Source organism: Coenobita brevimanus, unplaced genomic scaffold, assembly GCF_032717465.1.
Source record: "Coenobita brevimanus isolate Jiangsu-jjx unplaced genomic scaffold, ASM3271746v2 jjx.HiC_scaffold_659, whole genome shotgun sequence".
Taxonomy (NCBI): domain Eukaryota; kingdom Metazoa; phylum Arthropoda; class Malacostraca; order Decapoda; family Coenobitidae; genus Coenobita; species Coenobita brevimanus.
The window spans coordinates 1-27,291 of NW_027645057.1; the positions used below are offsets into that span (position 1 = coordinate 1).

Sequence of the window (27,291 nt, forward strand, 5' to 3'; positions counted from 1 at the left end):
CCATCAAGTTTGGTTTTTAATTGAATCGGAACTGTTTAAGTTGACCTTGCTGTGTGTTCCTTATCTTCATCTATTGTTTAAAGAAACGCTGTGCGTTTTTCTTTTGGCTGACCCACAACATTTCCACTAAGGTTGGTTAAATGTGGATGAAGACTGTTTCAGATACGCTGCTAACACACACACACACACACACACACACACACACACACACACACACGTTATGTAAATAATATCCTCTGTGCTTGCAGTGCGTGTGGGAGTAATAACAGAACAAATGTGTGACACAGGTAAACACGTACCGTCCCGAGGTGGTGTGGTCTGACGGGGATGGCAAGGCACAAGATTGGTACTGGAACTCCACCGTGTTCCTGGCGTGGCTGTTCAACGAGTCCCCCGTCAAGGACACAGTGGTGGTCAATGACAGGTGGGGCCTTGGCATAAACTGTCATCATGGGTCCTTCTACACCTGTAAGGATCGCTATAATCCAGGTGAGAATGATACCTGGGTGAATAAAAGGTAGTCTTAAGGAACTTCTGCATCTGTTTAACCACTGTAATACTGATGAGAATGATAGCTGCTGGTCAGTAGTACGTGTGATTAGTAATAGGCAACCAAAGCATAAGCAAATGATAGGTGATGGTCAGTGATAGTTGGGGGGGTGGCGGATCCTTCCACACCTGTAAGGACTGCTATAATCTGGGTGAGAAATTCATAAAAGTCCATTATAGGAGGTTAGTGAAAGGTGGGGGTACTATAATCCAGGTGGGAATGACAGATGTTGGACAATGGCAGGTAGGGTGCTGCGTGACTTGTCAGACCTCTAAAGATCGCTGTACCCCAAGTGAGAGTGGAAGGTTATACGTGTTGATCAGTTCTAAATTATTCGACATCATTCTTCACCTGCTCAAACGATTATATTATTGTTGTCAATGGGTAATGGTTCTGGTCGGGTTCCTCCTGTTGTTCTTAAAAACGGCTTGTATGTTGACTCTCAGCCTAGGTAAACTCTTTTACCTTATCTGTCAAATGGCTTAATTCCCTCTTCCTGGAAACTTGCTGACATTCAGCCGGTTCTTAACAAGGGTGACCGGTCCCGAACCTCTATCTCCGAAATGAATTGCTCTGTTGAGTTTTTTTAACTCTTTTATTCAATTACAATAAAGTTCCTCTTATATATATATATATATATATATATATATATATATATATATATATATATATATATATATATATATATTATGAGAACCAGTCTTTGTTCCTTTCGAGACGTTTCACTGGTGATCTTACGTTCGTTTCAGATTCCTGATCATCATCTCTTCAGAATGTCAGTTAGACCTTAACTATTGCTCTCATCATTTCGAAGGCCCTCAGGAGTGTCTGTCACAACTCTTCAGTATTCAGACTACCCCCCGACGCTTTCTCTTCGTCTATCTGTGCTTACGATTCATATTTCATTTCTAATCATTTTATGGCAGTTGCAGATGGTCTCTGTTCTTCTTCTACATCGCGGTGTTCCTCCGGTTCTGTTCTGTTACCAGTTCTCCTCCTCGTGTTCAGCAATGACTAGGCTACATAGCTGTACGTCTAGTGGCTAGCCCTGTCCACTCATAGGCTGACGAATCCATCCTTCGCTTGTGTATTTGCATCAATCCACATCATGTTTACTGCGGGACCAGACCTTGTCTTAAGAGGGAGAGTGATAGCCAGAATTCATACTGCCTTATGGTGGCCAGGTACAGTCGCCCAAAAAAGTATCGGCCTCTTAACCGCACGCATCATTCTGAAACATGGACGTGGCATTGTGGTATCTGGGGCAAGTTGCAATTGTAAGTGTAGCTATTTTTCTTGGTAAGTATTAAGACTTTAGAACTCATAAAAGTTCACATATTGGGTGTTGTACTTTTTGAGGTACTGTACTAGGTTAATAGAATATGTGTCTGCAACATTCACTCATTTCCAGATCCATCGAACCAAGGGGATGCGATACTTTTTTGACTAACTGTACATACCAGGAAGGAAAGTCTGTACTGTAGTAAGGACAACACCAGTGCAAGCGGAAGTGTTGTATTGGTTGCATCTTATGTGTTAGGGTTTATCTATGTATCTGTTTCCAGACACTTTAATCCTGTAAGGGGTGGCCACACACAAGTTACCTCCACGTTTCCCTGTCCTATGCAATTTGGATGCTCTCCCTCCAACTCACCCCTCCCCCACTCTCATGTATTTCTCCTCTCCATCCTTTCATCTCATCTTTGGTCTCCCCCTCACTCTCTCCTCCTTCACGTCACTTACATACACTTTTCTAGTCAGTATCCCATTCTCTATCCTCTCCAAATGCCAAACCATCTCAACGTATTTCTCTAAACACTTTCCGTCACATCCACATCACCAGCAAAAAGCTCCTCTACCTCCGCATTTGTTTGTCTCTTGTAACTCCACATGCTCCTCTCAGATAACTCATTTCCACTGTTCTCTTGACTTGTGTCCTTCCAACAGGGTCCAAGCTTCACTTCAGTATGATTGAGTGAGGTTCATAATACTGTCATGCAGCGAATTTTTACTTCCATGCTTACTTCTTAATTCCTTATCACTGCTTTCAGTAAACTAGCAACCTTTGTATCCTTCTGTACCCATCCAAACACTTCATCACCTAAACTTCCATCCTTACTCATCACACTACCAATCCTTAAGTACTTGACTGTACTCCCATTCTCCACTGCCTCATCATCCAGCCTCACTGTGTATGCCATGACTCATTTCTCTCAAAGACCTTCATTTTACTCTTATCTACATTCACTTTTAGACAACGTTTTCTACATACACCTCCACACTCATTCACCAAACCCTGCAGCTCACATGCATCTTCACTTAACAATACAATATCATCACCAAACAACAGTACAGGAAGTTTCCACACCCTACCTTCACTCATTAGAGACATACCAATATCCACAGCCCTACCTGTGTCACTTTATAACTCCATCTATATACTGTACAATCTGAACAACCACGGAGACATTACACACTCCTATTTCAATCCGACACTCACATCAAAGAAATGACTTAGTTCACCATCCACACGCACTGCAGCCCTAGCACCCTAATGCATACTCTTCACAGCATTCAGCATCTTTCCATTTACTCCATTTATTTTTAATACTTTCTCCATTACCAGTCTGTCCGCTCTGTCATATACTTTTTCCAGATTCATGAAGGCAGCATAAAACTTCTTTTCCTTCTATAGATATTTTTTGTACTAAACATCTTAGAACGAATATCTGATATATACAGCCTCTACCCTCCCTAAAACCCCCATATTCTTCTCTGACAAAATCCTAGGTTATTACCCTAACTCTTTTGATAAGTATCCGACCATATATTTTCCTATTACACAGAGAAGATGAAAAATACTCCTGTGATTGCCACACACTTGTCTTCCCCATCTTCCTTTGTACAGGGAAAAATGATACCCGACTTCCAATCCTCCAGGACCTTACCATCCTCCCAGTCCAATCTACACATCTTCCATATCCATTTTGTCCCTATCTCTTCCCCATATTACAACATTTCACCACACTCTCCATCAATTCCTGGGGTTTTCTCCACTTTGACTTTCTTCCTTGCATCTGATACGTCTGTTCTACTGATCTCATCCTCCCTATTCGTCCTCTTTCCCCAGTCATTCCCCAAGCACTTATTCTAGCGTAACCGACAGCGTTAGTCTATGAAAGGACACTACCAACTCCCGCAGTAGATCTCACGTAAACTATTGTACTTAACGCTTAACGATGATAGGCATCAGAGAGAAAAAAAAAAACTCAGTTGTGGGAATCAGTTTATACCATGGGCAGATATGAACCCAGATTTTGAGTAGTGCTGATCAGGGGTGGGAAGAAGATAACCACTGAGCCACTGTTTCTAATGGTGTGTGTGTGTGTGTGTGTGTGTGTGTGTGTGTGTGTGTGTGTTGCAGGAGTGTTGCAGCCTCATAAGTGGGAGAACTGCATGACGTTGGACAAAAAGGCATGGGTGTTTCGACGCAACGCCCCGGCCACCGACTACCTCACCATCCACGAACTCCTGGCACAGCTGGCCTCTACCATCAGTTGTGGAGGTAGGCATTGTAAGACTTATATTACACATACTCCTCTGTTATGTTACTCTGCACCGAAGGACAAGACAAAAGATATTCTCTCTTCCAGGAAACCTTCAATCGCGCTGGATGGTGACCTTATAACAAATCCCTGTGGCAGAGAGCAGATAATATTGTCCCTTTATTCCCTGTGAGTTTAACTGGCGAAGAGGGACAGGCTGATACAAATTAGGGAGATCTGGAACGTTTGGAATCAGGGTCTTGTCTCCCAAGTGCGCCGAACGAAAAGAAATGATTATAAAGCTGTGTGGAATATGAGAGATGTAAATAATAAAAGAGAATGGGTATAATCAATGTCTTAAAGAATGTAAACAATGGTGTGATGAAGCCATATGTGACGAAGATAAATGAGAAGGTTTAAAAAATGAAGTATAAAATGTGTATCGTTTGAGCTGAACACGCATGGGCAGAGTAAAAGGAAAGTTGTTTAGCTGATGAACAATGAAAGCAGAGGAATGGATGTCATGTTAGAGATTAAGATGGTAAAAATGGCACTAGTCATTGAATATCACCTTACGATGATAGGCATGAGGAAGAGATCGATGGTTCAGGGATTAACTAGATGGAACGATAAGGCAGATACCCAGGAGTTATAGAGGGGTTTTGGCGGGAGATGTGGATGAGTAATTAACAAAGGCCTTGAATATGATGTAAATGGGTCGTTTTAAATGACAGGATAGAACTACAATGGAAAATACTGTACGTGGTTTATGTGGTGCTTTAGTAATTCATTTTTCACACACACACACACACACACACACACACACACACGAGATAGATGGAAATTGGGACAGACTATTCAGAGTTGCTTGATTGATGGGGGTCTTGTAGAGGGAAAGATGCATGGGTGTGTTGCAGATACAAGGGCGGTGAGAGGCTGATGCAAAGGCTGAAATGACCCTATGAACGCAGTATGCAAAGTTAAATATGAGGGGAATGTAACGCTGTATATAAAGCGAAAGAGTAGAATCCACACTGAAGGACTGAAGGCGGAGAAACTGAACAACAAGAGAATGGAATAAGAATATGAATTGAAGGTAGTAGTGGAATTGGAAAGCTTGTGGAGTGCTTGTGGTGAGTGTATAGTTATGATTGCTAAAGAAGTGTGTGGTGTGGCTACGAGAACAGCTAGTAAGAAGGGTATTGCCTGGTAGGATATGGAGGGTGAGGATGAATTGGAAGGGGACAAAATGAAAGTTCCTAGGGCAGGTGCAGGATAGGGGTTCTAATGAAAGGAAGGATGGAATATATTGAGAGTAAGAAACATGTGGAGTGAGGAGTGCTGTGCAAAGTTTTATATGTAAATTGCCTTGACCGTGTGAAGAGAAGGGAAAATGAGAGAGTGACTAGAGGAGTGTTTGTGAGCGAAGTGGAGCAGGAGAGGAGAAGGACGCCGAGGATGAGGTGGAGGGGTGGGTGGAGGGGTATATGATTGGTGTGAATCGGAATGAGAGCAGACTGATGACGGGAGACAGAGTGACATGAAGGCAATTTGTGGCTACCCTCTACGGGATTAAGATGTTTGGCGAGAGAGAGAGAGAGAGAGAGATTGAAGGAACAAAGATACTGATAAAGACAAAAATAAAGGAGCTACATAATGGTCGAGGAAGACAAGCAAATGTTAATTACACTGACTATAGGCGACCACATTCGAAGTAGGTGAGGCAATGAACGAGTGGAAAAAACAGAAAATGTGGCTGAAAGAGAATCACAGACTGCTAACAAATGAAACTGTGAGAAGAACATATACGAAGACAAATGAATGGGAACAGCAAAAGCAGAGCAGCAGTACACATGATTGACTTGGGGGTTCGTGGAGAAGGAATGTAGTGTCTGGGAACGTGCCACTAACAGGAATGAATAATACTGTGGTGGGAAGAAAGATGTTGAGCTGTGTGCGGAGATGATTAAACGTAGTGGAGAGAGTCACAGTGGGATTGAGTGGTTGTTGGAACTATGTCAGAAAGCTTGCAGGAGTGGGGCTGTGTTGTGCTATACTTGTGGAGTGGAAGATGGAGGTCACTGCCTTTGTGCGAGGAAAAAGGTGATCGAAATGAGTGCAAAAATTAACGTGGTATAATTCTACTGAGCGTTGTGGGAAAGGTACATGGAAGAACGAAATTATAGGCAAGGTAAGGAAGGTAATGTGAGTGATAGAGGTGCGGATTTAAGAGTCGTAGAGGATGACTGGGGACGAATTATGAAAGATTTTATGAGTGCAATGTATGGATGGAAAACACCTGAATGATGCACTTTCTATGACGGTAGTGAAGCACGTTTAAGAATAGGTGGATATCTAGGTGAATGGTTCATTATCAGTGCTGGAGCGAGACAGGGGTGTGTGACGTTCCCATGACTGTTCTATATGTACTGTAGTGATGAGATTATGAGAGGCTAAAATTCGAGTTTGAACAGAGGGATGGGTTTGGTGAGTATGGTGAAGGGTGGAGTATCTCAAACCTGATGTGTGCAGATGATGCAGTATTGTTTACTAGACTCATTTTGCTCTAATTTGGCCTAAAATTGTCTTCCCTCCATCTTGAATGCTGGCGCATACTAACGGATTAACACTAGAATTTAGAGCTAGTCAGAAAGAAGCGCTAGGGAAAGGATGTAGACCTGTAGCAGTTTGTTTATATGTCACTGAGTATACATAAAGGAATCTACAGAAAGACGAAAATCTGGACCAATATAAGGTGAATAGGGTATACCAGTGAGTAGGAGTTTTACAGACTGGTGCAGAGTTTTGTGGTTGTCTGTGAGTGTCGTGTTTTGAGAGTGATTGATAAGAGCAAATTGATGGTTGAAAAAGTGACGCTCAGTGTGACGTGTTGGTGAATTAAGAAAAAAAAAAATGAATTGGATGAGGAAAATGTGGAAAGAAAAGGGAAAGTAGAGTGGCTTGGGGGAGGAGGGCGTCTGGTGTGATACAGATCTTGATGCTAAACAGAGGTCTGAGTGTGGCGGCTGCAAGAGGACTGCCTGGAGATGTAGTAGAGTCCACATTAACTTACGGCTGTGAGACTTTGACCTGGCATGGAAGCAAACAGACTGAAATACGAGAAATGGAAATGGGATCAATGGTGATTGTGGGTGGAGTGCGTCATGTGGAGAGCAGAAGAGACAGAGTGATTGGTTAAAGATGGGGTGTGAGGAAGTCTGTTGATAATAAGGCTGAATAAAGTATGCTTAGATAATATTATGGTCATGTGGAGAGAAATGATGTAGAGAGGATGGTGAAAAAGATATGTGTGAGTAAGTCTGAAAGTAGAAAAGGGGAGTGGCAGGCCAAGAAGATAAAGGAGGCTGGATATGGAAACTGACTGAGAAATAGAAAGTTGATGAGGTTAAGGAGCTGAAGAAGGATTGAGTTGGATGGATGAATTGCGAACAGGGAAACATTTGGAAAAGGTTTGGCGCCATATGTAAAGTTGGTAGTCGACGGAGTGGCTCTTTGGCAGTAGTGGTGTAGTTACTTGTAGGGATGGGGAATATTTTGGTTTGTAGTGTAAAAGCGGTTTGAGAATAACATGGCGAGAGAGAGAGAGAGAGAGTCCTACAGTACAAATTCAATCATCAACACATGTACACACAGCCAACATTGTAATAGGTACAAGAGAACATACCCATTATTCACCTTTATATTACTGGTGAGGGGAATGGTTGAATACAATGCAATTTATGGATGATATATGAGTGAGTTGTTTGGATGCTCACTTGTGCTTCGAGTAGTTCTAATTAGGCAGCCAGGTTAAATGTTGTCTTTGAACTGAGAGTGAAACGTAGTGTTGCTTTATACCATAAGTTTAATAGTCAAATATATAACACTGCATGTTTTTATTCCCACGTTAAGGCTTCATCCGTGACATTAGTGTATGCGGGAACGTTCAATACACTGTTCACTTCAGTTCATGGACCTCTTGAACTTTGCTTATCTATCTCATGAACTGCTTAGCTCATGGTCGGAACACTTAGGTTGGATTCTGCTACTTAAAGGACTATACCTGATGATTAAAATGTTGGCTGGGCTGCATTATACCACTTTTGCGAATGATCACATCAGCCAGGCAACATGAACTCAATAACAGTCAACATGGGCTTGGCTAGTACGTGTAATCAAGCCTATATATTTGTAAAAAGTAAGAGTCATATAGTACAGTGAACGCTATAAATTCCTGAACCAAAATCAACCCTTGCCTGTCATGGGGCCAAAAGCTAGTGGTTGGTAGGCTAGGTTACTGAATGCATCCTAAAATCTATCCCGTCCATAGCGTTATTGTCTCGTGATCTGCAAACTGTTTTAGCTGTTGTGTCTTGTCCATTATATCCTCCATGGTTGTCATCTCTGTTATATAATCTTTCCTCAGTTTGACAGTTTATTTATTGTCGTTGTCGCCACCAGGTACCATACTAAGAGTCTGATTTGTCAATATTTGTGAGGACGTACGCATTCCTAAGTGAATTCGTGCTCTCCTCACACTTACTATCCAGTCCTTCCATGCTTTCACGTAGGTTCCATTAAACTTATTTACTTTACATGCATGGACTATTACGTAGGCGAGTGTTACCTGTACAGCCAAAGAAACATTATCTTCCCAGTTCCCTCTGAAGAAAACGTACAACTGGCGAAATACACTGCAAACCGTATCTCCACTATGGTCGTTCCATTCTAAAGTGGCGGTTTGGGTGGGGCACGAACCTCTGTACAGTGTTGCCACGTTTTCCATACTCGGATGCCTCTCTCTCTCTCTCTCTCTCTCTCTCTCTCTCTCCTGGGGGGATGTGCATCACCCTAGGGAATTTTGTTTCTTTTATGTCTTATAAACTTGTGCTTTCATTTGTTTATTTTGTTTTTTATTATATTATTGTTTTACATATGGCGCCAGACGACCTCGGTGTTACGGCGCCTTTTCATTCAATTATTCTCGCCCTCCTTCCTTCCCTCCCTTCATCTTTCCCTCAGCTTGACAATGCACTCAACACTGCCCCTTGCCTGCTTTCTCTCTCTCTCTCTCTCTCTCTCTCTCTCTCTCTCTCTCTCTCTCATTGGGGAGATGTGCTTCACCCTTGGGAATTTTGTTTCTTTTATGAGTGACTTAAACTTGTGCTTTCATTTCTTTATTTTGTTTTTATTATATCTAATTATGTTTAAAAATATTATTGTTTTACATATGGCGCCAGATGACCTCGTTGTTGTGGCGCCATGATTTGTTTTCATTCAATCACTCTCTCCCTCCTTCGTTCCCTCCCTTCCTCCATCTCTCACTAAGCTGCACTCAACACTGCCCCTGGCTGCCTTCCCCCCACTCTCTCGTCTGTGGTATTTTAGGATACATTTTGGTCATTTTCTTTTACGTTATAATGTACATATTGTAAATTAGACTTTATTTCCACACCACCCAGGAGATTAAAGTCTTGGCGCGTTTTTTTTGAGAGGTGTCCCCAAACAGGCCTATTCCTCTATCCCTCACAGATGCCCAGGTCGGACTGGGTGTGTGTGAGTGTTGCCGCTCACGAGGGTTTCATGTATATATTTTTTTTTTACTAAGAAAGTGGCATATTTTTGCTTATATTCCTGCACATTATCTTATAATCATATTTGTGACATTATTACCAACCCCAGAAATACGGTAACAGCCAATAAAAGCGACTACTTTTTTTTTAAGCAACACTGTAAAATAATTATGCCACGTTTCTGTATTGCCGTATAAATATTTCACGCATAATCAGTTTACTGTTCTTTCTTATATTATAATACACACGTTACCATTATATTTTTATGTGTTTAACTTATTGTGATGCTTATTACATATATCAGAGCCGTTCACATAGCGGGTATGGAACACGTGGCAACACTGTACAGAGGTTCGTGCCCCACCCAAACCGCCACTTAAGATTGGTACCACCATAGTGCGTGTTTCAGATGGTTTGATTTTCCCGCTGTGTATTCGTCAAGCTTTGGGGAATATTGTTGTGTCTCCCTTTACAGTACACCCTCCCAAATTTACGGGTTTGTGACCTTTGGTTCCTTCTTCCATGCATAAAGGAAAAAAAAAAAACTGACTAAGGGCGCGTCCACACTCTCTCGAAACATGTGACCGATAGGATGAACCGAAGCACCGGGTTTCGGCCGCTTCATTAAGGGAGTATGAACCTTGAACGGAACCCCTGCCTAATTTCCACACGTCGATCACAAGTTTAGAGTCGTATTCTAAGTCACACTGGGGGCTTCGTATCACCTTTTCCTAAGCGATTTACTTTGCATATTACACCAGTCTCCTCGGTGCTGTTTACATTGTTTTTATGTCGACAAACTTCCCATCATTCGCAAACAAGACGATGCTGAGGGATAAGGTGCAGAAAAATTCTCTGAGTAAAAGGTCCAGAACTAATCACTGAGTTAAAGGTGCTACGGGGCCTGCAATGCCACGTAGAAGACAGCCCTGACATATGGATTTTTTTTTTTACTTTGACCCCCCCCCCCCAAAAAAAAAATATATAAAAAATCCTGGATCCGCCACTGTCCGGCAGGTAATATGAAGCTTATGTATTAAGAAATATTATATATACAAAACACACAGATGACTGGGCCTGTGAGGTAGAGGATTCCAGGGGCTTGAATGGTGAGTGTTGAGTGAGTGGGCCATTTCACGGGGCATGCTGTTGGTATAGTCTCATCAATCTAAAACCAAGGTTTGGGTGGAGTCTAGCCGGGGATTTCCCGGCGTACAGCGTTGCCTTGTTTCCTATACTCTCATTGGCTAGTGGCTGACCTGACACCGTTAGAGTTCGTCCGCTCCCATCTCGCCACCTGGCCTGACATGACTTCACCCACTTCTGTGTGTGTGTGTGTGTGTGTGTGTGTGTGTGTGTGTGTGTTTGTGTATGTGTGTGTGTGTAAAGAAAAACTAGTTTAAGTTATAAATATAATCAAAATAATGAATTTAAAAGTCGCATTCTCTCTCTCTCATATAATTTATGATTTTTTACCTGGTTATAGCCTTTAAATTACACTCTACATATTAAAACTTAGACTTTATTTCCACACCACCCAAGAGGTAAAAGTCACGGAGCGTTTTTTTTTTTTTTTTTTTTTTTTTAAAGAGGTTTCCCCGATAGGCCTATTCCTCTTCTCTTACAGCATGTAAGAAATTAGCATGAATCCTCCTCATCAGAAGAGGTGAGAGTGATAGTGAAAGAATCAATGAAATTATCAATTGCCACATCTCTTTTTGCATCATCTGTTTGAATTTGTTCTGCGTGTATAACGGCATTTCTCCAGTTTTCTGATGTAATTTTCTCAATTTCCTCATGAATAAGTGGCTTCATATCGGCATTCCGGAATGTATTCCTTTTTGAGACATAGCCTTTAAGGTGAGCCCATATGAGTTCTATTGGGTTATACTGGCAGTGATAAGGAGGCAGGCGTACAACTCGATGGCCGTGCTCTGAGGCAGTATTGTCGATGACGTAATTTGTATCGGCAGCAGTGATGTGGCGAGTCACAAGTTCCATAAGTTCCACTTTCAGGAGACCCTCTGGTACTGTTATCCCCTTCTTCTCCAGCCATTTCTATTATCGTTGCTTTATTGTTGGAACCTGTTGGTGGTTTATGCTTTTTCCTTGAGTGATAGGATGCATTATCCATCACAATAACTGAAGAGGAGGAATGTTAGGTAACAGTTGTACCTGAAACCACTTCTCGAATGTCTCGGCATTCATCTGATCGTGGTAATCCCCGACATTTTTTGCTTGGAATATCAGGGCAGCTTCGGGAACAAATCCATTTTTGGTTCCGGCGTGCAGAATAATCCAGCGACCACCTTTCCCTGTCGGTACCCGCACTCCCTCGGCTTTTCCTGAGGTGCTGTCTACCCAGCACTTAGAAACCGTGTGGTTCTGATTTATCCAAGTTTCATCTAAGTAGACGATAGTCTTGTCAGAGCTTGTAAGTGCCTTCATTTCTTCCAAAAACTTGCACCTGGCAGAGGTTACGTCGCTGCGTTCCATTAGAAATCTCCGTCCATCAACGCCTTGCGTACCGAAATCCCTATTTTCTTCATAACTTTTCTTAAAGTTTCACGGCCGCCGGGGTAAGAAAGGTTACTCTTTCATTTCTGCGTGGATTTTTTCAAGGGTAGGGATTTCTTTTCTGTCATAGAAATTTAAAACAGTTCTGCGTAACACATCTTCATTGAAGTTATCAAAAAGTCTGCAATTGGTTTTACACGTTGCCTTTTCTTGGGAGACGTAAACTCTGGAGAGTTGTTTTCTTCATTATCTCTTGCTTCTCTGCGTATTGCTTCAATCCTGCTCTTGCTAAGTCCTGTTGCTGCAGCTGTTCGATGAATTGCCCTTGACACATCATCAGAAAATTCCTCCGTACTGCTTCTCCTACAGAAAATACTGGCTTACGTTGAAGGCCATTTCTTTGGCTTGACTATGTAGATGCGAGCGAGTTGGCGTAGCTGCCATTGTGTCTGCATCAACATAGAAAGTGAATAGTGGAAGCACCTGACAGAAGCTTAAATCTCCCTCCAATGGATTAACTCCCAGTATGGGCCTGGTGTTGCCGCTCGTGAGTGTTTTAACTTATTTATTTCTATTAAGAAAATAGCGTATGTTCTACTAATTCCTTCAAATTATATTATAAACGTAATTGTTACATTACTTGCCCAACTTAGAACTACCGTGAAAGTCGGTAAAAGTAACTACATTTTTTTCAGCACCACTGTAAAATATGTATGACACGTTTCTTTATTGATGTGCAAGAGCCATATGCATTACACGTTTACCTTCCTTTGATATGCTAGAATACTTACGTTTATATTGTTTTAGTATGTGTGTACCTATCTGTGATGCCTATTACATATATAACAGAATCTACTCATCGCTCGTTTAGGAAGTATGGCATGGCTGCACCCAGCGCCAGACCCCACCCAAACCTGGGTTTAAGATTGGTGAGACTATAGTTCTCTCTCTGTGACCCGTTTTCTGTTGTAGTGCTCTCTGTGCTTCACTTCATCCTTAGGTGGATAGATGTTCAGAATGTTGATGATCACTATGGTAATTACTGCGAAGATCATTATTATTATTATTATTATTATTATTGCCTCGTCGTCGTCTTCGTCGTCGCTGTTGTCGTTATTGTCTTGTTGTTGTTGTTGTTGTTGTTGTTAATGTTTATGATGATGATGATTACTATTGTTATTACTGTTGTTGTTGTTGTCGTCGTCGTTGTTGTACTATTTCTATCATCACTGTATTACTCTCTCGTGGATCCAAATAATTCGCATGAAGCACTGCCGTCCACGACCTAAATAATCCATCACTATATCATCCTTATTCATCATAGTCTCGAAAGGAGTAATATGGACCTGACTATTGCTTGTTCATCTTTATACAGATATTTATTGCATGTAATATTCTGATCAACGCTGGTCCCACACCGACGGCCGTATCTCCCGCCATCATGGAGGAGCGGCTGAGACAACGGGTGGTGGCTGGGGGTGAACGGCCAGGCGGTGTATGAGTCGAAGCCGTGGACGCACCAGAATGATTCCCTCACGCCAGGGGTATGGTACGTGCACCACATGTTTGGACTCTATCGGCAATATATGTGTACTACGCGTGTGTCTGCCATAATGTATATAGGTAAGGAGCTTCCAGATGACCAGATCGTAAAGCGAGAATGCAGTGTCCTGGTGCTCTTGACACATCCTCCTCTAAAGGTTCACTCAAAGACAAGGTAAAAATTATGTCACATAATGAGTGATTTTTATTTTATGCGAGAAAGAAGGAATCAAAGGAAAAAAGTTCGCACAGTTTTTCTTGCCAAGAGAAAAACAAAAGAAATGAAAGCCAAATAACAAATCCAATCACTTCGAGACTTCTTGACAAACTCAGGATCATAGGCAGAGGGAAATCCAGTCCGAGGAAGACAGTTCCAGAGTTGACCTGTAGCATATACACTGTATATGCACTGTATATGGCTAGTGAGGGAGTGATCGCCCTCTACCTACACAGATCAAAAGCCCTCGGGAGCAGGGGGGTGGTTGCTTTCTCAGGCAGAGGAACTCCTTAAGAGTGAAATGGCTGGGAAGCATGCCGGCACGTGACTGGCTACAGCATAGCTGGGTCTTTCGGGTGTGGGCAATCAGGCAAGTTAGCTGCCTACTGCGACTGCAACACATTGGCGAGGTGTTCAGGAAGTTAGCCAAAGAAACCTTGATGGACTCTGAAAGAACAATAATGGCCCCCAGTCCCGTGCAGCCCTTAAATGGGCAGGGGGTGCTAAGAATCTCACGGTTGCCTCAATTACAATCGAATTCATTTGTTAATGCAAAAATACAATTAAAATTGGTAACTGGAATGTGAGAACGCTAAATCATGACGGTAAAATCGATGAGTTAGTGAAGGTTTTTCAAAATTACGGACTTGATATTTGTGCTCTGACAGAAACTAGATTAACTGGAGTCGATAAGTTGGATTTGGAGGATGGTATACGTTTATTGATATCTGGCCGACAGGACGGAATGCATTATCAGGGAGTAGGATTGTTGCTGGGTTGTAAGGCAAATAAGGCTTTATGTGAGTGGGATCCTATAGATGAGCGATTGTTATACGCACGGTTTAAATCAAATCATGGCAACATCAGTCTGTTTGTGTGTTATGCACCTACTAATGATGCACTCAATGAAAGGAAAGACACATTTTATGAAAAGTTGCAAAAAGGAGTAGGAAGGGTACCTAGACATGATGTTTTGATCTGCGTTGGAGACTTTAATGCAGTAATGGGCTGTTCAAATGAGGGATTTGAGGCATGTATGGGTAAGATGGGAGTTGGTAGTAGGATGAGTGAAAACGGAGTGAGGTTTGGAAGCTTCTGTCTAGCAAATGACTTAGTCATCGGGGGCACACTCTTTCAGCATTGCAATATACACAAGACAACTTGGGTGTCGCCATGTGGAAAATTTAAAAATCAGATTGATCACATCGCTATCAGTAGGAGGCATAGAAGTTCTCTGCTAGATGTTCATGTTAAACGGGGAGCGGATATTGGTAGTGACCATCAACTCAGCATTGCAAAAATAAGGTTTAAACTTAAAAATCAGAAGAAGGAAAAATCTGGTGTTGGTAGATACGATATTGTTAAGCTTAGAAGGGAAGGAGAAGAAAAGGAGGAATTCAGATTAGAATGCAGAAATAGGTTTTTGGTGTTGGAAACGTTGGAAGAGGGGAGAGAAGTGTAGATGAGATGTGGGAGGATGTGAACAAAGTTTTGCATGAGACTGCTGAATGTACGATTGGAAGGAGACATAGATTCAGGAGAAAGAAATGGATATCAGAGGAAACGTGGGATATGATAAAAAAGAGAGGTGAGGCTAAATTGAGGAGTGAGATGCAATGCGTTGATGAACGAGAGATTGAATTAGCAAGAGCTGCGTACTGGAGTTTGAATTCAGAAGTAAGAAGGTTAGCTAGGAGAGATAAAAGAAGATATGTGGATGAAAAGGTTGCAGAGACTGAAATCTTAATAAACAAAAATGATGGACAGAGTCAAAGAATAGCATATGAATCGATTAGAGAACTGAGTGGTAATGCAGGTAAACGCAAGGAAATACCAGTTAGAGACAGGGAAGGAAATTTATTAACCAAAGATGGAGATATTAAAAATAGATGGAAAGAGCATTTTGAGACAGTTCTTAATAGACCAATACCACCAGAAGAGGATATACCGTCTGCTCAGGAAGATTTAAATATAGAAACAGGAGAGTTGAGGCTTGCAGAAGTGGAGAAAGCAGTAAAACAGTTAAAGAATAATAAGGCACCAGGGGAGGATGGTTTATTTCCAGAAATGTTTAAAGTGGAGGGGGATAGATTAATAATGATCTTGACCAAGCTATGCAATAAGATATGGGTGACGGGGTTACTACCATCAGTTTGGAAGAATGGTGTAATTGTTAAAGTTCCGAAGAAGGGAGACCTGAGTGAATGTGGTAATTGGAGGGGAATCTCTTTGTCACCGATAGCTTTGAAAGTTTTCAGTAGAGTGTTGTTAAATAGGTTGGAGCCGGTGGTTGAGGATATTCTGAGGGATGAACAGGCTGGTTTTAGAAAGGGACGTGGTTGCAATGATCATATCTTTATAGTTAGGCATTTGATGCAGCAAGTTAATGAAATGAGAGTACCGTTAAGTCTTTGTTTTGTTGATTTTGAAAAGGCTTTTGATAGTGTTTCGAGAGAGAGACTATGGGGAAGATCATGAGACATTATGGAATACCAGAGGAGTTTGTGAGGGTCATTATGAACATGCATGAGGACACATTTTGTAAAGTGATGGTTGATGGTTGTCTGAGTGATTCGTTTGAAGTCAAGTCCGGAGTAATTCAAGGTGGTGTTCTATCGCCTTTACTATTTATATTGGTCATTGATTACATTATGAAACGCGTTGGAACAGAAACCGGTGCAGGTATACTTTGGGAGAGAATAGGAAACTTTTGGATTTAGATTATGCAGATGATATAGTTTTGATTTGTGATGGGCCATGAAGAGATGCAGAGAGTGTTGGACTGTTTGGTGAGTGAAGGTCGCAAGGTGGGTTTGGTTATTAATTGTGGAAAAACTGAAATAATCAATATGAATATGGAAAATGCGCAGGAATGTGTAATTGGAGGTATGGTTGTAAAGCAAGTTGATAGGTTTAAATATTTAGGTACTTATTTAGCCAAGGATGGTTCTTTGAACTTTGAATTCGAGGAAAAGGTTAAAGAAGGCTAATCAGGCAATGGGAATGCTTAAAAATATTTGGAATAATAAAAATTTCTCTGTGCATACAAAAATCAAACTTTATAAGGTAATGGTTAGGAGTATCTTAATTTATGGACACGAGTCTTGGTACAGCACAGTGACTATGGAAAATAAATTCTTGGTGTTTTGAAAATAAAGCACTTAGAAGAATATTTGGAGTTAAGTGGTGGGAAAGGATACCAAATAGTAGAATTAGAGAAATAACGGGAGTGCAGCCGATCGATGAATATGTTAGATTCTCACGATGGAAGTGGCTAGGACATGTGTATAGGAGACAGGGAATAGTACGAGGTACACCAGGGTGGGTGACACTTGGTAGGAGAGGTAGAGGAAGGCCAAAAGAGACGTGGGTGAGGACAATGAGACGGGAAGCTGGAGATGAGTGTTGGGGAGATCTTGAGGAGTTAGCACAAGATAGGATGTGGTGGTGTGAGTTCATCGAGGCCCTATGCATCCCCGAGGGTGCCACAGGAAATGATTGAATATATGAATGACTAAGAGTAACAGTTAGCTCTTGCATTATAGTGTCGGACAGAGAAAGGATGGGAATGTGCTGCCAGACAGGTGCCTACGCGTTGGCCGTGATGGAGGCATACAGGCAGAAGTTCAGACAAAACAACGACCAGCGACATAGGGATACATACCAATGCAACACATCGAAATGAGAGAGAAGTTGAAGAGAGTCGATGAGAGGAGGAGAGTTAATGAGGCGAAAAGCCTTTGGCTCCACTGTGTTTAGAAAAGCTGTTTGTGGGGAACCCCCCCAAATATGGGAGTCGTTCTCCACACAGGAGGGAATAAAGCCCCAACACGATATTAACAGCGGCGCAGGGGTAAACAAAACACACAGTCGGCTTAGCACATCCAATCTTGGAAGTGGATTTTGCGGGGCGGGTAATATGATCTTTCCGTCATAGGTCCTTAGAGAAAGAAACTTTAAGGATATTGAGAGATGATGAAGGTCTGTGTTTGTTGCTAAACATTATGGAATATTCTTGGGGAAGGTTATGACGAGTAAAAAATTGTAGGAACTGAGTTTCTCATGCACTAAAAAAAGAGTAAGCATTGGTCCTGAGGATGACATAATGGGTTGCAATGGAGTACCGGTAGAAAATGATAATGGGGAAGAGACTAAAGGATATGTGTCAGGAGAGGAGGTTGTGCATTTGTAACTCGTATTTCAAACACAAAGATGCACATAAATATACATGGCATAGAAGGAACGGGGATCGTGTTGAAAGAAGCCTGATTGATTACGTGCTCGTAGAGAGGTCGATGCTGGGAATGGTGGCTGATACGAGAGCCGTGAGAGGACGATGTGAAGGTCTGTCAGATCATATGACTGTGGTATGCAAGATGAAGCCGAGAGGAGTGAGGTGGACCAGGAGAGAGAGGAGCAGTCAGGGAGAAAGAATGAAAGTTGAGAAGCTGAGGATCAAAGAAAATGGCAGATGATTACAGGACCAAAGTAGAGGAGGAGTTAGAATCAGTGAACTGGAATGAAATGGATCTGGACAGCCTGTGGAATGCATATAGGGATTGTTTAGTCAGGAATGCTAAAGTGGTGTGTGGTGTGGCAAGAGTAACAACAAAGAAGAAAGGTATGGCATGGTTTGATGAGGAGGTTAAGAGAGCGGTGGAAGAAAAGAGGAAGAAGTGGCTAAAGTGGTTTGAAATAAGAACTGAAAATATTGAGAGCAAGAAGCATGTAAAGAGACTAGTGAAGAGGAAAAAGAAGGAGGTAAATGATGATCTAGGAAGAAAAATGAATGCGAACTACCCTGGAGAACAGGAAGTTATTCTGGAAAGAGGTGCGGAAATGTAGAAGTGAAAGTGGAAAGAAATGTGACGATGTGAAGGACGTACGTGGTAGATTACTAACCCATGGGGATGAAGTCAGGACCAGAAGGAAAGAATATTTTGAAAGCCTGATGAATGGGAATAGAGAGAGCCGAGCGGCTGTAAACATGATTGGTTTTGTAGGTGTGCACGGAAGGAATGCAGTGCCAGGAGACGTGACACTCCACACAGGTGAAGAGTGCTGTGATGCGGCTGAAATTTGGGAAGGCAGCTGGGGTTGTGGAGGTGTATGCAGAGATGATTAAGTGTAGTGGAGAGAGTGGAATGACGTGCGTGTGGGAGATATGTAAGAAGGCATGGATGAGTGAAACTGTGCCTGCAGAATGGAAAATGGCTGTGATAATACCCCTGTACAAAAATAAAGGTGGACGAAGTGAATGCAAAAATTATCTTGTCATAAGTTTATTAAGTGTGGTAGGAGGTGTATGGTAGAATTATTATGGAGAAAGTAGGAAAGATATCAGAAGTCCTAATGAGTGACGAACAGGGTGGCTTTAGGAGTGGCAGAGGATGTGTGGATCAAATATGTGCAGTGAGACAGATAGCAGAGTAGGCTTGTGAGAAGGACCATAAGGTGTTTATGGCATTCATGGATCTGGAAAAAGCATACGACAAAGTGGACAGGGAAGGATTGTGGAAAGTTTTGCACATGTATGGTGTAGATGGTAAGCTGCTAGGTGCTGTCAAGAATTTTTATTATGGTAGTGAAGCATGTGTCAGGGTTAATGGGCATCTAAGTGAATGGTTCACGATCGGTGTGGGGGTGCGACAAGGTTGTGTGATGTCCCCATGGTTGTTCAATATACATATGGATGGGATGATAAGAGAAGTAAAAACGCTAGTAATGGAGAGAGGGATGGCGTTGGTAATGAATGGTGATGGATAGAATATCTCAAATTTGTTGTATGCTGATGATGCAGAACTACTTGCAAGTACCGGACAAGAACTTGGCAGGCTAGTGCAGAGTTATGCTGATGTGTGTGAGCGTCGTGCCTTGAGAGTAAATGCAGAACAGAGTAAAGTGATGGTTATTGAGAGAGAGAATAACTCCCAGTGTGACGTTACAATGAATGGAGAAAGACTGGAATTCTGTGAGAGAGTTCAAATACGTGGGTACAGTGATAGAAAAGGGAGGAAAATATGCAAAAGAAGTGGAAAGTAGAGTGACCCAAGGAAGAAAAGTAGTTGGTGCAATGAAGGTCTTGATAAGAAACATAGGCTTGAGTGTTGCAACTGAACGAGGCTTACATGAAAAAGTGTTAGTGCCAACTTTAACATATGGATGTGAGACTACGGTGTGGAATGAAAATGAAAAGTCAAGAGTAAAAGCAGTGGAGATGGGACTGCTAAGGAATGTATGAGGAGTACAGAGGGTGGACAGGAGTGAGGAAGTCGGTGGACACCAGAATCGAAGGGAGTGTATTGAGATGGAATGGTCATGTGGAGAGAATGGATAACAATAGAGTAGTGAAAAAGGTATATCTGAGCGCAATGAGGCTAGGGAACTGACAAGAGGTCGAGCTGGCTGGATGAATGTTGTGAGGAGAAGTGCATGATCAGGCATTTGGCACCCCTTTTTAACGTAGCAGTGTCCGGATTGACTCAGTAGGATACGTTTATGAGAAGCCACAGAACGCGGTGAATGTTTTTGGCGTATCCGATAGAGCCAGGATTTCGGGGGCTTGAATGATGAGTGCATGGAAGCGTAGCCCATTGGACTGGGTAAATCTGGGCTCTCTGGAAGTTGCTACTCCTCACCTGCTGATGCTGATGATGATGATGATGATAAAAACAATATTATTTTTTATCCGAATCAGAAATGATGGCCAGATCATAAATTATATGTGCCATAGCCCCATCCTGTGAATGCTTAAGTAACTACTGTGATGGATGCTGAGAGTAGCGGGCGGATATGTGAAGGGTGGAGTCGTCAGCATACGAGTGAATAGGGTTAGGTGTGCAGTTCAGATCATAGACGAATAGAAGGAAGAAGGTTGGTGACAGGACAGAACCCTGAGGACACTGCTGACAGATTTGGAAAAGAAACCGTAGCTGTCTACAACAGCAGCTACAGAACGACCAAAAAGGAAGCTTGAGATTAAGGCGCAGATGGAAGAACAGAAACAGCAAGGGAACAATATGAAAATTAAAAAACTGTGCCAGATGCGGTCGAAAGCTTTTGACGTTACAAGTACAGTGCCAACCGTTTCGCCAGTCCTGAAAGAAGGATAACTAAGAATCAGCTGAACAAATAGCTAAGAGAGAGTTCGCCAGTGAAGCGTCCCTGGCGAAACTCGTACTGGCGGTCAGAAAGAAGGTTATGGAAGGAAAATTGCGTCAAAATCTGCCTGTTTAGGATAGATTCAGAGACTTTAGAAACACAAGATATTAAAGCAACTAGACGGAAGTATGTATGTGCGAGACGGTGCAATGGCCTTCTGCTCCTGACATATCTTTCATTACAAGTTTACTCTGAAACAAATATGAAAATTTATGGAGTAATGTGCTTCCTCTCCTAGAATGTGTAATGAGTGAGGGTTTGCAATGTCCATCTGCTCCTAAAATATATATGGGTGATAGTGTGTCATGTCCAGCTTCTCATGACATACTGTATATTTTGCAGGTTTATTTTGCACATTAAACTCATATACCCTTTGTGTGCTGTGGATGCAAACTATGTCGATATCAGAAATATTATAAATATCCTACAGGCGAATATGTAGCTGTAAGAAATGTTGAGAAATCTCGTATGTCAGCTACAGTATTTTTTTATCACCTGGCGGAACTGGACTATGCCTATAACGTGAATAGTCGCTGCTGCTGGAAATTCAGTGGGCCTTAGGTACGTATGAGTCTCCTTCGTTACTTGTCAAATCAAGACACCAATCTGACGACACCTGACCTTCCAGTTATGGCCTTTTTATCCTTTGTCATTAAGTCATAGATCATAATTTTTTACTTTAATTAGATTCAGATTTTCGTTCTTTTTACAGCCTCTTTCCGGTAGCTCAGTGGCAGAAAAAGACAGTACTACGGCTTGACATCCTTTATATGGCCCTTCTTCGTGACTAGCAGCATATTCTAGTATTAATCCCTTGTTACAACTTAGCATTCAAGGTGGACAGATGGCAGTTTTAGGCCACGTTAGAGTAGAAAGGGTATAGTCGAATCAACTCACCAATCTGACTACATCTGACACGTGACGGTCATTCAATATAGTTATAACCCACGCTATAACAAACGTCCCTTAAAGAACTAATAGATCTGTTGCTGTTTGCTTTCCTTTGTGCTCCTTTGTACCGTCGACTCTTAACGTACCTTCCATTGCAGGTACACTCAGAAGGAAGGCACCGTGCACGCTATACTCGTAGTGCTGACGTGGCCTCCAGGTGATGTGCTGGTGTTGGGATCTGTTCGGCCATCTGCAGTACCCATATTGTTCACGCACATCTCAATGCTGGGATATCAGGGTGCTCTACAGGTATTTGTACTCTCTCTCTCTCTCTCTCTCTCTCTCTCTCTCTCTCTCTCTCTCAAAGTCGCTACGTAAGAGGTGTAACGCAATCTTCAGCCACTTGGAACACGACTCTGTGTCCGATTAGGGCTCAGTGTGCAGCCCCAACTCACTGCTTTTATGCGGCCTTACCAGAAATCCCTAAAATGAGCAAAATTACCCACTTTCCTTGTGCAGCTTCACCTAAAATGCTTAAAATGAGCTGAGTTACTTGATTTCCTTACATGACCTTACCAAAAAATGCCTAAAATAAGCACAGTTACCCACTTCCCTTATGCGGCCTCACTAAAAATTCCTTAAAAATGAGCCGTTCCTTCACTGCCGGGTGACGTCAAGGGATGTGTGGAAGTACTTTTAGGGACACGAATATCAACCCACCTCCTGTCGAAAAACAACGAGGTGAAGAGCAATTACTTTTTGAACCTTAATGACTGTACCTTCGAAAACCCAATAAGCCACAGGTAATATGGTATAGGAGTCATAATTGTTCGACCAAAAAAGAGGATCGATATTATAGCCCACAGTACCCCATGAGCCCATATGCTGGGTAACGCCGAGAGGTGCACGGCATTATTACATAATGAAACCAGACACCATCGTTTATTTTTTACTGAGGTTCTTTATATACCACTCAGTACAAGCCCCAACACTCTGGGGAACACTGTCGCTGAAGGTCAAGCAGGGAGGGGTGTGTGAGAGCAAAGTGTTACATTACACATATATGGCATAAAAGATATAGAAGTAATTAAGAGTATAAGCACAGTATTGAACACAGAGATACAATGACACATACATGGTACAAAGTTGTAGTAACTAGCATTACAAGTTTAGGAATGAGCAATGGGATACAATAACACACACATATGTACAGTCGTGGCCATAAATAATCACCTATACTCCTGTACCCCATGCCTCAGACTGGCTCCTTTATGGAAGGCAATTCACACTGGAGTAAGAGGGGCTGAGAGGGAGAGGCAGGAGAGAGAAGGGCAGGTGGGTGGGGGACGAATGATGGTGCTTGGGTGGAGTGAGGGAGGAGAGGGAGGGTAGGCAGGGGAGGGAGAATGAAATGCGAAGTTGTGGCCACATAATTGTCTATTTTCTTTCATTCAGGGCATCATATAAAGGAGTTACTATTCGGTACATAAAGCTGCATTACACCTTGTATAGCGACGTCAGATAACAGGCTTTAGATAGGTGGTGATATCAAGGACTGGTCCATGAGAGAAGTATACTGACGTGACATCAACATTTGTGCGGAGCCAGATATTTGTGTTTATCCGTGTATTTTGACTTCAAACGCAGAATGGAATCTGGATGGCTTTGACTTCCGTAATGTTTGTGTCAGAAACGTCCTCTACCCTTACATGTAATTAATTTTTGGAACTAAATATTATATGCAACCTTTGACATGGCTGTGTCCACAGTAAATATGATCACCCTCGCGGTATACACTCCCTCTATACAGTCACCCTCATGTAAATTCAATAATTATTTAATGACATCTCTATATGAAAAGGCTATTTAAAATAGATGTGCATAAAAGGTAAATAAATTTGATGTCTGTGCTCATGGGTGGATATAGTACCGGTATCTCTCATTACCTGTTAGAGGGAAAATGAAACAAAATCCTTCCCAAACTCCCAAAGTATATCTGTGTCAATGTTTACCGACACTGGTCAAGCCAAAGCAACCAGGAAAGCCTTAGTAAGTAGTCCAGTGGCCTCATGCCTTAAAAACCTCATGCAGGCTTCGCGGCACAGGGAAAACAATGTCGTTGATGGTTTGCTTGTTTCGTCTGAACAGCTCCCACTCGTCTTTGGTGTGCTGGAGGAGGCGGGCCCGTGTCCTCTCGTTCTCTGGCTTCCACGCATAAGGTGACCAGATTTATTGGAGCTAAAAGCGGGACATTGTCACGTGTGTGTGTGATATATATATATATATATATATATATATATATATATAGAGAGAGAGAGAGAGAGAGAGAGAGAGAGAGAGAGAGAGAGAGAGATACACTGACTTAAATGCGAGTGACAGCGACGGATGCTACGCAACTCCTCATCCTGAGGCTGCTAATTAAACACTGATGTCTCAAACGAACTCCAATGACCAATATACAGTACAGTACGGTGAACGGGCCGACCATATTTACCAATTAGTATTACAGATTTTATATTAACAATTCGGTATTTCATTTGGTTTGGATTAGGCATAATTTTACGAATTCATCATAATTTCATAAAGAAGGTTATATTATATCTAATGTAATAGTAATTTTCTAACAGCTGGATATTTTAGATAATTTGCACAAAAAAGCAGGACGTTTTACTCACAATTAAAAAGCGGGACATGCAAAAAAAAAAAAAAAAAAAAAAAAAAAAAAAAAAAGCGAGACTGTCCCGCCTTAAGGCGGGACTCTAGTCGCCTTATCCACGTGTTGACAATCTGGGCCAACTCAGTCTCGATGGCTCTGCACTAATAATTGATCTGTCACGTCAGTATACTTCTCTCACGAACCAGTCCTTGATATCACCACCTATCTAAAGCCTGTTATCTGACGTCGCTATACAAGGTGTAATGCAGCTTTATGTACCGAATAGTAACTCCTTTATATGATGCACCCTGAATGAAAAGAAAATAGACAATTATGTGGCCACAACTTCGCATTTCATTCTCCCTCCCTGCCTACCCTCCCTCCCCTCCCTCACTCCACCCAAGCACCATCATTCGTCCCCCCACCCACCTGCCCTTCTCTCCCCTGCCTCTCCCTCTCAGCCCCTCTTACTCCAGTGTGACTTGCCGCGCATAAAGGAGCCAGTCTGAGGCATGGGGTACAGGAGTATAGGTGATTATTTATGGCCACGACTGTACATAAGTATGCAGAGAGAGGCACATATGCACACATACATATACGTATATATCTCTACATACATGTATATATTCAGGCACTGTATGTACTGTATGTACAGGATAGGGACGCATGTATAAAGATATGGGTATGTGTACAGATGTGCATACATATACATACGCTACATGCACATATATATGCTATCCATATATACATATACAGGGAGACATATGTATACATGTACACTCTAAATGGATACATATACATTGTCACATACACAGGTAGATAGATAGAGAAATAATACTCTTTATAAAGTTGCACCTGATGTGTAGGTGTGTGGACAACACACACACACACACACACACACACACACACACAGTTCAGACGTCAATCAGGTTTGGTAAGACTTGATTTAAAGGATGACAATGCAATTGTATTACTTATAAAAAGAAAGTTCAGTGTTGTATTTTTTTAAAAGAGTATTTTGACATTAATAAAAGATTTTAGTTAATTTTGAAGTTTATTTCACATCGTCATATCATTTCTTACTGTGGATTACTTAAAGGTATAGGTCATATTTGCACGTTCTATATTTCCACAAAATTGCACTATTAGAGGCTGCCTTACTTCACCCCCCCACTCACCCACTCGCTGACCTGGGGAGCAAACTCTGGCTGCAGTGTTCTCGCCCACTTGTTTCCTTCCCTCGTTCGAATGATTGACCATTTGCGAGTTTGGGGCTGAGAGGAAGTTTAAAATATTGACATTGATATTTTTCGTAGTATCATAATAATTCGTGTTTAGAAATGGATAAATATCGTGTGAAAATAGCTTTGACGTAATGTTAAGTACTTGCTGAACAATACTATGTTTGGATTTTGCAATTAATAAGGAAAATAATTAGTATTTTCCCTAACTTTTGGTGAAGATTTGATCGAAGACGACCGAATGTCAGTCACCATATATTTTTATCGTCCGCTTTTAGCAAGGCAAGGCGATATAGCTTTTGTGTGTGTGTGTGTGTGTGTGTGTGTGTGTGTGTGTGTAATTCACCGGGTCGGTCAGCATCACGTGATGGTTGTGATCATCAGCATTTTACCCTCCCGGAAGAGAGCTGAGAGCTCATATAGTCCGATCTAAGGGCAAAGCCTTGACCTTCACACACGCACACACCCATCCTCTTGCTCAAGGAGGACAATGACCATCTGTTTCGTCAGTGAAATTTTTCGCCCAAGGTGCGAACCCCCGTCTTAGCAGATGCTAAGCGAGAGCGTTACCACTGAGCCGGAGAGCGATGTTTTTAAAGAAGTAGGGTCGAATCGAAGACACCTTTGTTAGAATCTCAGGTGTGTGTGTGTGTGTGTGTGTGTGTGTATGAGAAAAACAAGAGTAAGACATCAGACATCCTCGTAGTGAACGCTTATAACACTTCATGTTGTCTAATCACTTGGGTGCAGGAGAGGGATGCCTTCACGTGGTGGCGGGCCCGGTCATACAGACGTCCCCCAGTGCCCTCACTATCCCCTGAGAGGAGGACCGTGGACCGGAGAAGACTAGCTTTGGCCTGAAACTACTACTACTACTACTGCTATTGTATCTATCTATCCGTCACTCTTCTATCTGCAGTTCAAAGCGGTGAAAAGAGGGCTTCAAGTGGTGTTTCCCCGAATGTCAGAAGTGGACGGACAGTGGGCATGGGTGCTGTCGATGCGAGGGGTCTATCCAGCCACCAATCACATCGATCCTGTCCCGGAGTAACCAAGTGGACCAACACTACCTGGACCAGAAAAACTGTCTTGGATTTTACTATTATCCTTGAAATTAATCCCATGCTTGTTAGAAGAATTTAGCTCCCTGTATACGATTCCATTTGGTCTGTGAGAAGCCCATCCATGACAGGGGTTACTCAAGGCAATAGCCAACTTCTCCACTAAGTCTTTCCTGAAGCAATGGTGAGAAATGTGTTTAAGGGGAAAAGATACGTCCAGGGAGGAAAATGGGTTAATGGAATGAAACGAGGTCAATGGGAGAACATAGGTGGGTGGAGGAGATGATCCCTAGGGAGGTGTAGCTGGAATTGGGCTTATGTGCTAGTACCCTCAAAA

The 27,291-nt window shown here is 42.2% G+C and overlaps 1 pseudogene; it reads left to right on the top strand.

The window, feature by feature from the left end:
- The first annotated feature begins 287 nt into the window (after positions 1–287).
- The window catches only part of LOC145390317 (alpha-L-fucosidase-like), a 28,144-nt pseudogene continuing 1,140 nt past the window's right edge, over positions 288–27,291 (top strand).